The following is a 17,869-nucleotide window of genomic DNA, read 5'->3' as shown; positions in this document are numbered from 1 at the left end:
GTATGTGTTGCAACTGTTTTCTCCAGCCTGTTACTTATCTTTTGCCTTTGCTCATGGTGTTTTAAAAAGTCCTAATTAATGATGGAGAACCACAGAAAATTTATTTCAGATTTTTCTTCCAGGAAAACATGGGCTTCCAGGTGAGGCATAAACAAATGACTTTATTTCCTGCTCAGAGCAGCCCATTTCACAGATGACGAAACTGAGGCCCAGAGAGGGCCAGCCACTTAACCCGAGGCTGCACTGAGTCATCAGAGAAGGCCAGACTCACTCAGCTTCTCCATGTCTGTGCTCCTTCCCAGCTATGTTTCTGAAGAGGAGCCTTGTCTGACTTGCCAACTGTAATAATCAGAATTCTTTCAGTTGCCTATGACAGAAATCCCGTAAATCAAGCAAAGGGAATATATTGATTCACATAAAGGACCAATCCAATGGGCTGCAGGCATGGCTGGATTCAGGCGCAGAGACAATAATGACAGGCCTCCCTCCACACTCGGCTTTGCTTCTCTCTGTCTCTATTTGGTGGCATCATCGCTTCCTGCTTCAGACAGCTTCACTCCATGTGGCATAAATATGACACCAGCAGCTCCAAGGCTGAGTTCGGAGAGCCTGAAGAAGGACACCCTCCCCTAGAGCCTCCACGGAAAGAAAAGATTCCAACCGGCCCCACCTGGAAAGCCCTTCTCTTGTAGCCAGAGTGACAGGCATCTTGACTGGAGCTCCACTAGGCTGGAGTTGGAGAAAGTTCCCCAGAGGTGGAGGAAGGGGGAAAACAAAGTCTGCACGGACCAATGCCTTTTGTCCCAGGGAAACAGATCTCCCCACGGAAGAGGAAAGAGATGCTCCCCCCAGGAATAAATTAGCCCATGAGTGATTGGTCTTGATTTAATGGAAACTCGTCTTTTTTCCCTCTGCTCCTCAGCTCTCGGTGGCTTTGGGGGCTAATATGCCATGGTCATTGCCAAGCACAGCATCTTTCATATCAGTCCTGACTGCATACGCTGGCCTGTGCTGTTGCCACCTCCTGAATGCCCCTTTCTTGCCTCCTAACCAAATCCTAGCACTTCGTCCTTGGAGCCCCCAACTCAGGAGAGGCCGCCCTCTTCTGAACTTGCCACACGACCCGAAGACATTTTTATAGTAACGACTGCATGCTCAGCTCCATGGGAAGAGACAAAAATATGCCAGTGTAAGAAGGTGCACCAGATTTGACCTGAAATGCCAATTCAGAGAGGTGGCTGAATGGCTTCTCGAAGGCTCGAGTTCATGCTGGAGAAAGCAAACAACACTCCTACTATGGTCCCCGAGGTTGTTTAGGAGACTAAGTGAGAAGAGACAAAGGAAGAGAAGGCAGCGAATATGTGGCAAGTTGTTATGTGTTTAGACCTCCCCAAATCTCTGCCAGGTAAATATTAATTTACAGACAAGGAAACTGGTGCTCAGAGAGGCCACGTGGCCTCCCAAGATCACACAGCCAGTGAGAGACTTGCAGAAGCCGGATCTGAATTGTCCAACTGTCCTGTCTTCTTTCCGCCCATTCCCTAATAAACCACCCCCCATTATTAAGTGATGAGTCACACAACAGAACGTCTCCTAATTAAATCTGAAAATAGGAAAAGCATTTGGAATGTACTCTGAGGAGACTAGCCTTAGAATTGCTTCCATACCAAAAATTTGTTCTCCAGCTATGGTGTAGCTGGATTTTTTTTTTTTTTTGTGCATTTCTTAATGCTCCCCATGAATGGAATGTCAGAAGACAGAAGATGACCAGTTTCTACATTTGCCTTCCTTCCTAAGATGCCTCAAACCCTTTGTATAGTAGAGACATAGAAATCGATTGATCAATCTATTAAGAAGCCTGTTGATGAATTTAATAAATTCCCACTTTTACCAGATATGCTTGTTTGGAGCAGTTATTGACCCAAAGTGCACACAGCAAAGTCCTAGGCTCCATCCCACAAAACACAGTGACAATCTGGGGGGTAAGTTGCTCTGTTTTACAGCCAACAGTCTGAGAACACATTTGTTGTCAAGCCCCAAGTCAAGCCACTAAAATCGTGGAGACAAATATGGGCTCTTTCCCTTTCCTTCCCTGCAGAGTTGCGGTAGAATAAGCTGAGTTTGAATACCCCAGCTTCATCTTCTTTAAGTTAGGTGACTAAAAAGAATGAACCTTGGGGCGCCTGGGCGGCACAGAGGTTAAGCGTCTGCCTTCGGCTCAGGGCGTGATCCCGGCATTATGGGATCGAGCCCCACATCAGGCTCCTCCGCTATGAGCCTGCTTCTTCCTCTCCCACTCCCCCTGCTTGTGTCCCCTCTCTCGCTGGCTGTCTCTATCTCTGTCGAATAAATAAATAAAAAGTCTTAAAAAAAAAAAAAAGAATGAACCTTCTCAGAACCTCTGTCCCCCGCCAACCAGTGGAATTGTGAGCTGCGCCAGGTGGGTCCTTCCGGAATTGACCGTGAGACTACAAGTGTCTCTCACTCTGAGTCCAGCACTCAACAGCAACTCAAAGAATCTGTTGAGAGATTTAATTGAGTAGCGTGAAAAGGCAGGGCCAATCTGGGGCTGCCTCCTGGTCATGTGTCCTCCAGCAAGCTCGTGACCACGCTGAGCCTCAGATTCCTCTTCTGTAAAATGGAGCTGAGGAAGCCAGCTTTAGAAAGTCGTGAAGATGGGACGGGCTAAAGTATATGAATGGTGTTTAGTAATGGCTGGCCCCTCCCTTTCTTTACCTAACAAAGGACAGACTCATTTTCCATGGAAGCCAACACGCAGATCTCAGCCTCCTGAGCCCCACCCCTGGCACCAGCTTTGATTGCGCTCACGAAAGCCACTGGGCTGGGCAGTTGATAAAGGGAGGGTCAGGAAGTACTGCTGCCTGGAACTCTGTGGTCCCCTCTTTGGAAGAGAAGAAATCACCCCATTATTGGGGAGATTCTGTTGGTCAGCTCACTTGAAATAAAATCCAGCTATGATGACCAATAGGGCCTGATGCTATCTAGCTCTACCTGGCCTCTTCATCTTGCCTCCCCATCTTCCCCACCAGCCTCCTTGCTGATCCTCAGGGACTTTGCACAGCTGTTCCCTCTGCCTGGAATGCTCTTCTCCCAAGTCGTCACAGGGCTTGCTCCCTTACTTCCTTCAGGGTTCTGCTTAAATGTCATCTTGTCAAAGAGGACTTCCTTGACTACCATCTTGCCCGGAGTATTCCCAACATTGCTCCTCTATTCTATTTCTCTTTGTAGCACTTACATCTCATGTATAGTATGTATTTATTTATTTGTTTGTTGTCTGCCCCTCACAGCCAGAATGTGAGCTCCATGAGGGCAAGATGTGATCTGGCTCAAAGTTGTATCTCATTCCCTGGAATAGTGATGGATGGATGACAGGCTTTTAGTAACAATCGAATAAATGGGTAGATGGGTGGATGGGTGAATAGGAGGATGGGAAGACAGATGGATTGGAGGATGGATTGGAGGATGGATGGATGGATGGATGGGCGTATAGGAGGATGGATGAATAGATAGAATGAGAGGATGGGTCAATAGGTCAATGGGTCAATGGGTTGATAGGCAGATGGTGGATAGGGAGGGAGATAGATGGATGGGAAGATTGTGGGTGGGTAGATGGGAAAAAGGGTGGACAGGAGGGTGGGATAATAAATTGATGGGTCAATGGATGGTTGGGAGAGTAGGTCTATGGATCAATGGGTCAATGGGTTGATAGGTGGATGATAGGTGAGAAGATAGGTGGATGGGAAAATGATGGGTTGGTGGATGGGAAGAAGGGTAGATGGAAGGATGAAAGGATGGGTTGATGGGTCAATGGATGGATAGAAGGATGTGCTATGATTCAGTGGGTCAATGAGCTGCAGGGTCAGTGGACAGATTAAAGAGAGCAACTGGACTTGGAATCAGACAGATCTGGGATTTTGTTCCAATCCTCTCCCCACTCCCCATGTGACCTCAGCAGACTTACTCATACTCTCTGATCCTCTGTTGCCACATCTGCAAAATACACAAACTTTCTCTTTGCATCAGGTGTCTAGCAATTACTATGTACAAAGTGCAATGCCAAATGCATTTAACCCCCTCAACAACCCTGAAATGAGGAGGTTGAAGCCAAAGTAAAAGACATGGCCTGACGTGTTAGCAAAGACCAAGCAGGAACTCAAGCAGTTCACCTGATACCAAGATTCAGATGTTTGTGAGTGTGAAGGACTGAACAAAGGAGATTATATTATTATTGTTGTTATTATTATTGATAATCTTATTGAGTATCAGGGATAGAACTTGACCAGGAAGTACCATTTGTGGTGCTTTGGCATACATGTGGGGCCTTCCTATATCTCTAGGGTCATTCTTTACATCTTGGTATTCCAAGAGGATGGCCAGAGGAGAGCTGGGGGTACACCAGCCAGGTAAAGTCAAGGGACATGAGCAGGAAGCATTGCTTCCTCTGACTTTGTCTTCAAGTGGGAGACCAGACAGCTGTGATAAGACAGAAACAGTGGGACCAGAAAAGAGGAGAGGTGGGTGGGCAAAAATATTGGGAAGGGAGGCTGGATAGGATCAGTGACTCTCTTGATAGAGAGGGTACATGGATCTGGTAACTGGAGAGAGGATGGGACCACTTCCCCCGGGCAGGGGAGATCTACATCAAGCCAAAATGATCCTGGCTCCCCAGCCACAGATCATTCACTGAAACTGTGTGATGATTCAGAGAGGCAGCCCAGTAGTTAGGAACAGGGCTTTGGAAACAGAAGGACCGGGGGTCAAGTGCTAGGTAGGTGTGTCTCTGACTCAGGCAAGTTGCTTCCTCTCTCTGAGCTCTGATTTCCCCATCTGAGAAATGTAGATAGCAGTCATTTCTGTCCCTCAAGGATGTTGTGAGGATTCAGTGAGGCTCTGTTGTGTGGATTCGATGAGGCTCTGTATAAAGAGCACTGATAGGACAGGAAACCAGCCGCCACACTGTGAGGGGACTCAAGCAACCTTGTGGAGAAGAACCGAGATCCCAGCCAGCGGCCAGCACTAGCTCTCTGGCCATGTGAGTGAGCCACCTTGGCGGTAGGTCCTCTGCTCCCAACCCGACCCTGGGGTGTGTACAGTCCCAGCCAACGTCTGCACTGCCACGTCCTGAGGGACTCCAAGGCACCACCACCCGGCTAAGCCGTTCCCAAGTTCCTGGCCCCCAGAAGCTGTATGAGATGATACATAATTATGTCATATGCCAGGGGTCAGTGAACTTTTTCTATAAAAGTTCAGATAGCAAATATTTTAGTCTTTGCGGATCATGTGGTCTCTGTCAAAACTACCCTGTCATCGTAGCACAACATTGCCACATAAATAAATGTGACCGTGTTCCAGTAAAACTTTATTTATAAAAACAAATGATGGGGGGTGCCTGGGTGGCACAGCGGTTATGCGTCTGCCTTCGGCTCAGGGCGTGATCCCAGCGTTATGGGATCGAGCCCCACATCGGGCTCCTCCGCTATGAGCCTGCTTCTTCCTCTCCCACTCCCCCTGCTTGTGTTCCCTCTCTCGCTGGCTGTCTCTATCTCTGTTGAATAAATAAATAAAATCTTTAAAAAACAAACAAACAAACAAAAAAAAAAAACAAATGTTGGACCTGATTGGGTCCGTGGTTCGCCAATCCCTGTTTTAAGCCGCTAACATAAATGATTCATGTCTTTCTCATAGTGTATAAAAATAGTTCCTTTCTTCGTCAAGTTGATGGTCTTGTCTGGAACACCAACCCCATCTCCCGTACATCTTCTCCATTGGATAGCTTGGACCTCAGGGCAGGCTCTGTGTTAACTCACCTCCATGTCTCCACCTCTCCCAGCTCTCAGACCCATGCACAAAGAAAATGCTAACCGAACTGTTTCCTGGAAGAACAAACTAAGTAAAACTCAAGACAGTATTTGTGCCACAAGCAGGGAGCCAACTCCTGGGGCTGTGGAAACACTCCAAGGATTAATGTGATCCGGAAGGCTTCCTGAAGCAGGAGGACTTGAGCTGTCCCTCGAATGGTAGGTATAACTCAGATGAACATTAAGCAAAAGGACAATCATTTTACACCAGTGGGAACAGCATGAACAAAGGATGGAAGGGCAGGCACACAGCGGAAAGGTGGTACATGTGGGCCTTGATTGCCTGGTAAGGGCTTCGGCTGTCATCTTGGAGACCAGGGCCTCTCAAACAGAAGCAAATGGGCCTTAATGATGGGCTCTGGGGAGAGAAGCTGTGACTTTCATAAAATTCTATGACCCAGAGATACGATGAAGACACTAGAGTAAGCTGAAGATTTATGTTTTATTTTAAACAGAAGAGGGGGCATTTTGGTTTGAGTTCCCCACAAAGCAGACACAGATGAGGAATCAAGCAAGTGATTAATTTGGGGGGTGATTCAGGGAAACACGGGGAAGCGTGGCCTGGAAGGAAAGACAGCCAAAATGATGCCTAATCAAGCAGGTTGCTGACATGGGCTGTGGTGGCTCCATCCCAACTGGATCTCAACTGGGGACCCCCGGGAGACAGTGCAGAACACACCTCAGCGGTATCCCAATGGAGGGCGGGAAGCTGGGCATGTAGCCAACAACTCCCATTGGTCACTGGCTGGAGGCGCTTGGCTCTGTTAATTCCCCAGCACGTCTGGCCTCGGTGGAGAGCTGCAGGTGTTTGCAGGAGGCTCCTTGGGCATGGAAAGGCGAGTACCGAGGGAGCAATGACATCAAGTGCTGTAGGTAGGGTGACACATACCAAGTTACGTGTTAGGAAGAGTGCTTGAGTGCCCGGGGCTGGACGCGCACAGAGGGCAGGAGGCGGACTCAGAGCCTGAGACACAGGGAAGTGGCTGCAGGCACTGGGGCCCTACTGCTGGGGCTGAGCTGGAGAAGGGGGACTGAAGGCCAGCTTGGCTCCACAGACCCAGTGAGCGGGTGGATGGGCGCCTCCCAGAGTGGAGAAGCCGGGAGGGGAAGAGGCTGAGTCCGGCCCTAGACACCCTGGGCTTGAGGTGCCCGCAGGACCTCCATGGAGCCGTCAGATCACAGATGGAAGGAGAACACAGGCCAAAGGGACTCAGAAATGCAACAAGGTGTGCAGCAAGGAGGGGGAAGGGCAAGAAGAATGTGCAGACGAGGAAGAAAGAGTGCAAATGGATTGGGGAGGGCAGCATTCTGAGCCGACGCCTGTCAAGGGCTTAGCCTGGACTGTCAGGCACTTAGTGGTGCCGTTATTTGCTTTGTTATCCGCCTTCCAGATGCATCTATGTGGATTTATGAAAATGCCTGGTGAGGTGCGGCTGCAAGTAAGGATTTGTGTAATTAGTTAGTGGACGTTCTTAACCCCATTTTACAGATGGAGTAACGGAGACCCGGAGAGGTGACGTGACCTTGCTCCTGTTCTGCCTGAACGCAGAGCCCACGTTGTGTGTTTCCAGTGGGTGTGAAGTGTCCCAGAGAACATCTGGAAGGGTCCAGCAGGGGCACAGGTTGGGGAGAAGACGGCTAAGCTACACCTAGGAGCAGGCGCTAGAGAGGCCAAGCTTCCAGATGGGGTGGAGACAGAAGACAGCGAGAACACAGCCACCACAGGCGTGGGCAGAGCTTCTGAGATATTTCGTGAGAAGGGAGAAGTAGAACAAAGGTTGGAGCAAAGATGGAAGAGAAGACAGGACAGATGGCAGGCCGATGGAGCGCGGGGACCCGGGGAGGGGGGCTGGGCCCCTGCGGGAGCGTGTGGGGGCTCACAGGTGGGGTTCAGGCTCGCTCAAGACCATGAGCAGCCATCCCTCCTTCCACCTCCCACCAACAAGGACCAATTAGGAACATGCAGAGAACAGGAAGTGGGGGCCAGTGGCTGACACCTGAGGCAAGGGCCACCAGGCATCCCCACATCCGATCTCTCCTTTTCTTGGGTCATAACATTTCCCCTGTGTTTTAGCCAAGCACGTGGCTGCCTGTGGAATATTATATCTCCCAGCCTCCCTTGGGACTGGACATGGCCATGTCCCGATCACAGGGGCTGGAATATGGATGTGTTGGGGGCTATCTCAGGCAGCCCCCAGGGAGCCATGGATCTACCACGTGAAATGAGTCGGTACCATGGAGACTCTCCACCAGCAGCACCACTCACGTCTGGGCAGCTGAGGGAGAGAGCTTCACTGGCACCTCACTGAAATCGTTCCTGTCCCAGCTCTCTGTTCTTACACAGAATCTAGCCACCCAAGCGAGTGTGGCTTCTCACCCCCCATGGCATTTCCCATAACCAACCCATCATCTGCCTTCCTCCCCGACCCCCGGCCAGCCAGACTGTCCCCTCCAGGAGGGCAGGGACGTCATCAAACTCACAGCTAATCACTGAGGCCGGCACAGGGCCCGGGGCGAGAGGCCCAGCCTGTGTAGACCAGGCCCCGGCTTCCAGGGGCACAGTCAGCAAGACCACAAACCCCATTTTACAGATGGCCAGGGGCTGGGGCTTACGAACCCACTCGCAGCACCCCTGGTGGAGAACTGTTCCTCGGGGCATGGACTCACCAGCACTCCCAGCCCCCTGGAGGCCGTAGTTTCTGGGTTCTGGCCAGCAAATACCTGAATGGTGAATGCCGAGCTCGTACACGCAGGGCAGCCACTGAAGGAGTCAGAGAAGCATCAAGGGGGAGGCTTGGAAGTGAGTACCTTGGCCAGGATCTTTCGGGAACTGAACTGGTAAGTCGAGGGGGTTTGGAGTGGGTAATGGAAGCCACAGGGTAAAGGGGGACTGGGCCTGGGATTCAGGGGCTGAGGAAGACCCGAGTGGCGGTGCCTATCACTTCCTCCTTGGTCCAGTGCTGGCTGAGCCGCTGGAAGTAAGATGGCTAAGGACTCGGTGGGCTGCGGGAGGCCGTGCGTCAGGAGGGCCCTTGGACTGGGAGGCAGAGAGAGCAGGCAAGCTGGATGCAGTCAGATCTGTGTCCTCTCGGATCTGTGTCCTCGGGCCTCCTTTTCCCCACTTGGGAAATGGGTTGTTGTGAGGATTAAAGGAGAGAGTGTGAAAGGACCCAGAACTCTAGGCTTTCTAATGCCAGGGTCCCTTCTTGTCCCTCTCCTGTCCAGTGCCCTTTGGTGGCCACCGATGTCTTTCAGAGAAGGTTGGAAACTCTGGCACCTTTCCTTGGACGAACAGGACTCCTCCCCATCTGCTCTGGGCCCAGCTTTCTGGCATCTGCCTTTCCCAGCCACCCCTTCCCATCTTCACGGAAGACACTCGGACAAGGCCCTGCCCACAACCCCAGCACCCCTGCGACTGCTCTGCTCCCCTTCCCACACACCTCTCGCTCCCTCTGCTCCAGCCTCTCGGCCTCCCTTCACTGCCTTGGCCCCGAGTTCATTCCAGCCTCCTGCCCTTTGCATCTGCTGTTCCCGCTGCCTGGAATGCTCTACCCAGATCTCCACACAGCCCGCTCCCTCACCACAACCAGGTCTCTTCCGTGTCCCCTCCCAGAGCAGCCTTCCCCGCCCCGCCCTGGTCCAACTCCAGCTGTCTTCACGGCACTCACCACCACCAATGTCACGTTCCATGTGTACGTGGTTATGGCCCCCCGGGCCGGAAGCTCCAGGAGGGCCGGATCTGGACCCTGTCGTATTGTTGGTTGAGTCCTGGGCCTGTGAACCAGCCCTCAGTAAATCTGTGTTCGACGAGTGAATGTTTAAGTCCTGCGAGCTGCTCAGGACTCAGCTCAGACATCGGCTCCTACAGGCACCTTTCCAGCACCTCGTCTGAGCTCCTGCAACCCCTCCCCCGTGCCTGGATTTGAGAAGTAAGTCCCGCCGACTTGGCTGTGATTTCTGCTTTTTCTCTGTCTCCCCACCAGGCCACACGGGCCTCGTGTCTTTACCTCTCACTGCTCCCTGGCCCACGGTTCGTGCTTGGTCACGACGAATCCATCAGTTCATCCGCTGTCAACTGCTAATGCTCAGAATCAACATGGGGGATATGTGGCAAGAAAATTTGGGGGTCGAGGGTCCCTCACTGCTCTTCATGTGACGTAAATTTTCTAACACTGCAACTGCACGTGGCCGGAACGCAGGAAGTGTTTTTTGAACAGGTGATCACTGCACGCACGTATTAGGCACTTACTCTGGGCCAGGCCCAGCTCTAAGTGCTTTGCATGTGGGAACTCATTTAATCCGTTTTACACGTGAGGAAACAGGCTCGGAGGCGTTCAGCAACTTGCCCAAGGTCACATAGGCGGTAAGTAGTAGAATGAGACCCGAGGGGCGCCTGGGTGGCACAGCGGTTGGGCGTCTGCCTTCGGCTCAGGGCGTGGTCCCGGCGTTGTGGGATCGAGCCCCAGATCAGGCTCCTCCGCTGTGAGCCTGCTTCTTCCTCTCCCACTCCCCCTGCTTGTGTTCCCTCTCTCGCTGGCTGTCTCTCTGTCAAATAAATAAATAAAATCTTAAAAAAAAAAAAAAAAAGAATGAGACCCGAACCCAGGCAGGTTGACTCTGGCCTCCATGTGCCACTGGCCTCTACTGGCTCTCAGCGGACGCACAATGCGGACACGTCATCACAAGGGCAGCAAATGCGACTATGCGCACTGCTCAGTGTCAGACTCGGGCTGGCTGCTCTGCAGTCCCCGGCTCTTTGGATCTCTGGAGTCCTCCTGGGGCGAGCGGCATTGCCTCCAGTTCATAAGCAAGCAAAGGGAGGCTCGGAGTTAAGGGCGCATAGCAAGTAAGAGGCTCCTTCCAGAGTGGGAACGTCTGGAGGCCCAGATCTTGGCTTTTCTCCTCCACCTTTCTGCATTCTGTTCTCTATCTCCCCGCCCCACAGCCACCTCTGTGTCGACCAAGAGCCAAGGCTCGCCCCACACTCCTGCCCCCAGCCCACCGGAGACCTGCTGGAACTTCGTTACAAAAACCTTCTCTTTGTCCTTCCCTTCTCTCCCCCAGCCGATGACTGAGAGATCAACTTGATTGTGGACGTATTTTGGAAATAACTTTACTGTTTAAAATTTTTTTCCTTTGTTTGAAAGAGTGCTACAGCTCCAGCCGCAGGGAGGAGAAAAACCTTATCCCAGGGGGCCAGGGCTGCAAATGTAAAACCAGAAATGACTGTATTAAATAATCAAAACTGAAAACCACCCGAACAACAGAACTCCTCAGAGGTCTGGTGTCAGGAGGACATGGGTCTTTGAGGCTGACCCCTGGACGGGGCTGGGGGCTTTGCAAACATAAGAGATGAGAGTCTTGCTTCTGTAATGGGTTGTAAATTCTGCTCCGAAGCCTGGGCCTTCTACTAAGGGTGCTCCGTTGTTTCCTGGGTAATGGACGGGAGGCGGGGGGAGATGGGGAGTTGGGTGCAGATGGCAGATCCAGGTTGGGGCTACAGGTGGAATTCCAGGTTAGAGACGCCACTGAGGGCTCCATGTGGGGCCAGAGCTAGAGCTAGGGCTCAGTACGAAACCAGTATCATGGGTCAGTATGGAACCAGGAGTATGACTCAGTCTATAACAAAGATCAGGGCTCAGTCTCTCACAGGGTCAGGGCTCAGTCTAAGCTCAGGACCAGGGTTCAGTCTGAAACTAGAGTCAAGGCCTAGCAGGAAACGACATTCAGGGTCTGACTGAAACCAAGATATGGCTAGTCTGGGGCTCAGGCCATGATCAAGAATGGGGTCAGAACCCCACCTAGGAACAGGATCATATTTGGTCTAGGATTAGGGTCAAGTTTCAGTGTGTGATGAAGGACCAGGACTCAGTCTACGATGAGAGTCAGGGTTCGATGTGTGACCAGGACCAGGATTCATCTTGGGTCTTCAAACCCCCCAAAAAAGAAAGTCCTGAGACCACAGGTGAGTCAGTTTACCTTCTAGGCCTCAGTTTCCTCTTCTGTGAGCTGGGGATAATTATAACCTCCATCCTGAATACTTCCAGAGTTAAATGTCAGGCCAAACAAAATAGCGGATGTCAGCAAGCTTTGCAAACTGCAGGGTGTTGGGCAGAAACCCCAAAGAAGGCTGATCGTGGAAAAGTCCAAATGTCACTAAGCCTCCTACTCCACCTTCTATCCTAGTTTCTCTTCCGCCCTATAAAACTAATAATAGCTAACAGTTACACAGCATGGCCTTGTCTTAGGCACTGTTCTCAGAGCTTCATGTATATTTGATTTAATCTTCAAACAATCCTATGAAGTAGGTACTGACTTTATCCCTATTTTCAGATGGGGAAACTGAGGCAGAGATAGGTTAAGTAATTTGCTTCAAGTCACGCTTAATATGTAGAAAATCTCTGATTCGAACCTAGGCTACGTGGCTCCCAAGTCCATGCTGAGTGTAGGCACTGGGGGTGGGGGAACGAGTCTGGGGGATTCTTCCTGGAGCAGACAGACAGGGGTCAGAGGTGCAAGTCAGGGGCAGGCCGAGCAATGACCCGTGGCCCCCAGCGGCTGCCTTTCCCCAGGAAGCTGTCTCTGAGCAGACCCCACTCCCAGAAGGGGACATAAAAGGCTGGGGGAGGAGTTGGCGGGTGGCATTAAGGCATTTCTTTAAACTTGTTTGTTTATGGAAAGAAATTTCAGGCCAGCTGCCGAAAACCTGTATTTTATGGGTAATTTTTCAATTTATTTCACACTGGTATTAAAAACAACAACCCAACCCACCACAGAGGCTCTGGTTCCACTGGGGTTGGCGAGGGAGGGGCGGCTGGCCTAAAGCAGCTCCTTTGTTTGCCTGAACAACCCAGGGAGGAGGCCACTTGCCCTCCCTTGGGAAAACCCAGAAGAGGTGAAGAATGAAGAAGGAATGAGGCAGAAGTTGTGCTTTAACAGGAGAATAAGCTGAAGTTCGGGGGGGAAGGTGGAGGATTCAATGCCTGCCTTTTGTAGGAGATGAAACTGAGTACAGATAATGAAAACTGTTAGGGAGAACGTATCCTGGATTAGACATTGTTTTTACCCGCACTACCCCATGCAAGGTCATGACAGGATACTCTCGTGGTTTGGGGTGGCTGTGAAGCAGACACCGAGACAAAGATTGGAGTTCAAGAAGTTTATTTGGGAACTGATCCTCGGAAACGTGGGGCTGAGAATAAATTGTGAACCGGGATGGGAGGCCAGCCCATGAAGAGTGGGACATCAAGGAAGGTACCACTGGGGACATCTGGAGCTCAACCCTGCGGGGAAGTTCCGGGAAATAGTCTCAGGACACACCTCAGGCTATCCTACCTGTTGAAGGAGGAAGCTGGGCTCATTGTCCATCATTGGTTATCTCCTCTCTACCACTGAGTCCATCAGCAAGGTTTTTTTTTTTTAATCCCAGTTATTGCATTGTTCAGTTTTATACTTTCTATTTGGCTCTTTTTAAAATAACTTCTATTTCTTTGCTGAGATTTTCTATGTTTTCATTCATTTCAAAAGAATTTGTAATTTCTTGCCAAAGCACTTTCTGGATGGCTGCTTTAAAGTCCTTGTCAGATGAGCCCAACATCTGCATCATCCTGGTTTTAGCATTAGTGGATTGTCTTTTCTCATTCAAACTGTGGTTTTCTGGTTCTCAGTACAACAGGTAATTTTCTATGTATCTTGGAAATTGGGGCTAATATACTAGGAAACTTTAGGCCCTATTTACATCTTTTATTTTAGCAGGCAGTCTCACTTTTTAGGTGTTAGTATGTGGGTTCTCATCTACTTTTGGAGACTGGAGTTGCAATAACCATTTGCAATGACCATAGAAACCCTTGCATTTCTATTCTGGTCTGGTTTGTTCTTCTGGTGCTACTGGGGTTAGTGTTAGCTTGATACTAAAACCAGACAAGGACAGTACAAAAATTATACACAGGTCAATGTCTTTCATGAATATAGATGTGAAAGTCCTAATAAAATGTTATCAAATAGAATTCAGCAAAATATAAAAACAATCCTATACCATGGCCAAATGGGGTTTATTCCAGGGAGGGAAGTCTAGTTCAATATTCAAAAATCCATCAGTGCATTACAGCAACAGGCTAAAGAAGAAAAATCACATGATTGTATCAATAATACATGCAAAAAAATTTTTTTTGAGGAAATTCGACAACCATCCTGATTGAAAACTCAGAAAAATAGCAATAGGGAGGAACTTCCTCAACTTGTTAAGAGCATCCCCCAAAAAACCTACAGCCAACATCATACTTAATGATAAAAGACTGAATGCTTTCCTACTAAGATTGAGAACAAGGCAAGGATGTCTGCTCCCATAACTCTTATTCAGTACAGTGCTAGGAGTCCTAGCTAATGCAATAAAGCAGGAAAAGTAAATAAAAGGAACAGAAAGAAAGAAAGAAAGAAAGAGAGAGAGAAAGAAAGAAAGAAAGAAAGAAAGAAAGAAAGAAAGAAAGAAAGAAAGAAAGAATACTGTCCCTATTTGCAGGTGACATATTATCTTTGTTGGAAAACCCTAGAAATATGCAAAAATACTCCTATGAAGGTGGCAGGATACAAGCTAAATACATAAAAATCAGTTGTATTTCAATATACTAAGGGTGAACACGTGGGGCAACAAAATTGAAAATACAATATAATTTACAATTCTTTTGGAAAAGGAAAGAAAAATTCTTAGGTGTGAAGCAAATAAAACTTTTTAGGAATTGAAAATGGCAAAACATTAATTCTTAAACAAATCAAAGAAGACTTAAATAAATGGAGAGATATACCATATTCATGGATTGGAAGACTCAATATAGTCAAGATGTTAATTCTCCCCAAATTGATATACATGTTTAATGCAATTCTGATCAAATTCTCAGTAAGACTTTTTGTAGGTGTAGACAAAATTATTACAAAATTTATATCAAAAGGCAAAGAACTAGAATGGCTAAAACAATTTTGAGGAAGAATAAGGTGGATGAGATCAGACTACCCAACTTCAAGATTTCAGTAATCAGGACAGTGAGGTATTGGCAGACAGAACAACACATAGTCTGCAGAACAGAATAGATAACCCAGAAATAGATTCACAGAAATATGCCCAATTAATTTTTGACAAAGGAGCAAAAGCAATTCAGTGCAGGTAGGACAGCCTTTTCAACAAATCAGACTGGAGCATTTGAACATCCACAGGCAAAAAATGAACCTTGACGTAAACCTCATTCTTTATGCAAAAATTAATTCAAAATGGATCATGAACTTGAACGTAAAGTGATATAACTTCTAGAAAAAAAATAGAAGAAAATCGTTGAGACTTGAGACTAGGCAAATGTTCTTAGACTTGACACCAAAAGTATGATCCATAAAAGGAAAAATTGATCAAGTGAACCTTATCAAAATTAAATACCTTTGTTCTGTGAAAGATGCTAGAAAGAGGATGAAGGGACAAATTACAGACTAGGAGAAAATACTAGCAAATCTCATATCCAAAAATAAATAAATAAATAAAGGACGTCTGCGTGGAATAAAGAACTTGCAAATGCAACAGTAGAACTAAAAAATTCCAATAAAAATGTGCAAAAGACATGCACAGACATTTGGCTAAAGAGGAGATACAGAAACTTGTACACAAGTGCCTGTAGTAGCTCTGCACTTAGTAACCCCAAACTGGAAATGATCTAAATGTCTTTCAAAGAATGGCTCAAGAAACTCTAGTACATTCAGACCATGGACTACTACTCAGCAGTAAAATGCAACTGGTTTTTTTTTTTAAGCTTTTATATATTTATTTACTTGAGAGAGGGAGAGAGAGAGAGCACACAAGTAGAGGGAGTGGCAGGCAAAGGAGAACAGAGCCCAGAACCCAATGTGGGGTTCTATCCCAGGAACCTGGGATCCTGACCTGAGCCGAAGGCAGACACTTAACAGACTGAGCCACCCAGGTGCCCCTAAAACACAACTGTTAACCATGCAACAACTTGGACAAACCTCAAGAAATTATGCTGGATAAAGAAAGCCAAACTCAAAAGGACACATACTACATGATTCTATTATATAATAGAACACAACATAATTGTGGAAATGGGGAACAGAGTGGTGGTTGTTAGGGGTTAAGATGTAGGGGAGGGAGTGGGTGCAGTCATAAAGGGATAGCAAGGGAGTTTTGTGCCTGTACAGTTAAGTATCTTGCTGTGGTGGTGGTTACACAAAGCCGTACGTGAGATGAAACTGCATCCCAGGAAACTCTTCAATCCCTGGCAAACTGGGACAACTGGTCACTCTAGCAGGGGCCATCCTGTAGCCCTTGCGGCCCGAGAAAAATTTTGGACTTCACCTGGAAGAAAATCCAGGTCCTCCAGCTTCTTAGGAAAAAGACCTTTAGGGGTCAGAACCAACACAGGCAAGGACTACTGTACCATTAAGGCAAGAATGAGAGTGGTCCAGTGTGATAGAATGGCCCAATGTTCACCAAACTTTTGGGCTTTCTTCCTGAGCACACGGCTAGACTACGTTTCCCAGCCACCCTTGCAGGTAGGTGTGACTATGTGACTGAATTCTGGCCGGTGGGAGGACATCTGTACCTCTCGTAGGTGATTTCCATGCCTTGCCCCTTCTACAGCAATCTTTAAGCCGTGTAGTGAGAGAGCAGAGCACAAGCTGGAAGGAACCTGAGACCCGGATGTCCATGGAGGGGAAGGATTTGCTGATCTGGAATACCCGATACGACTGTAATGTGTTGTGGCCATTATACCATTCTTCATCTATTTGTGACTGATGCCCCTGGTGTGCACATCTCCTGGGATGCCATCAGCACCCCTGGCCTCGATGTCCTCTCTGGGTGCTTATGTTGGGGGAGGGTGACCAGATGGCAGGCTAGGATTCCCAGACAGCCCCCTATAGCTACAGAGACCCCCAGACCCTCTGTGCATCTCAGAGCCGGGCAGAGGTCTGAGTTCTGGCTCACAGAATCCCGGAAATAACGGATTCTGAAAAGATTGTAAGACCCTCAGAAAACACAAAATCCCATCCGTGCCACTGAACAGATGGGGAAACTGAGCCCAAGATAACAGGTGCTTGAGGTCCTACAGTGAATCAGCGGATGAGTGAGCCCTCATTCGTCCATTCTTTTATTCAGTCCACAGATATTAAGCACTTTGTATGCTAGGCACACAGATAAAATAGAAGATTCCTGCCCTCATGGAACTTACAAACAAACAAATTGCAAACACGAACTGGACTATGTACTTGGTACTATGGGAATAAAGCAAAGTAAGGGGTTAAAGGAAATGGGTGTTCCGCTTTATCTGGAGTGGTCAGAGGAGGTAACCTTGAGCGGAGACAGGCCCTGAAGAGATACCTCAGGAAGGATTTTCCAGACGGCGAGAACAGCAAAAAGCCCCGCTGAGGGCACACGACAGAGTCTGAGAAACAGGAGAAGGCTGGGCAGATGGAGCAGAAGGAGTGGGAAGAGAAGGGCTGAGAGGCTAGAGCCTGCCGAGCTGTGTGTCTGTCTGGTAGCCACGGCCTCGGCACAGCCCCCCATGCACATTGCTCTTCCCCAGGCCTGCTCACCTGGGGGCAGTCCTGCTCTGGGCTCTGGAGACTTCAAGACTGGGGGTGGTTGGATAGGGGCTGACTTTCCAACTTCCTCCTCCAGATCTCCCAGGGTCACCTCATTTCTCTGAGTACCTGAATTCCATGTATAAACCCAGAGACTCCTGGATCCAGAGAACACATTCATTCATTCATCCTACAAACATGCTGGGCTCCCGCTCTGTGTCCAGCGTGGGCTAGAGCTCCAGGGACCCAGATATGACTTCATCTCTGGCCTCAAAGAGTTGACAACGTAGAGAGAGGGACAGAGACATCAATAGTTAACACCTAGTGCCCAGCTGTGATAAAGAGATTGTGGGAGCCCAGAGGAGGCACTGAACCTGGCCTGAGAATCCAGGAAGGCTTCCTGGATGAGGAGCATA

The sequence above is a fragment of the Ursus americanus genome, chromosome 22 (assembly GCF_024610735.1).
Source record: "Ursus americanus isolate L20-20 chromosome 22, mUrsAme1.1.p, whole genome shotgun sequence".
Lineage (NCBI taxonomy): Eukaryota > Metazoa > Chordata > Mammalia > Carnivora > Ursidae > Ursus > Ursus americanus.
This window is presented reverse-complemented; position numbering follows the sequence as displayed.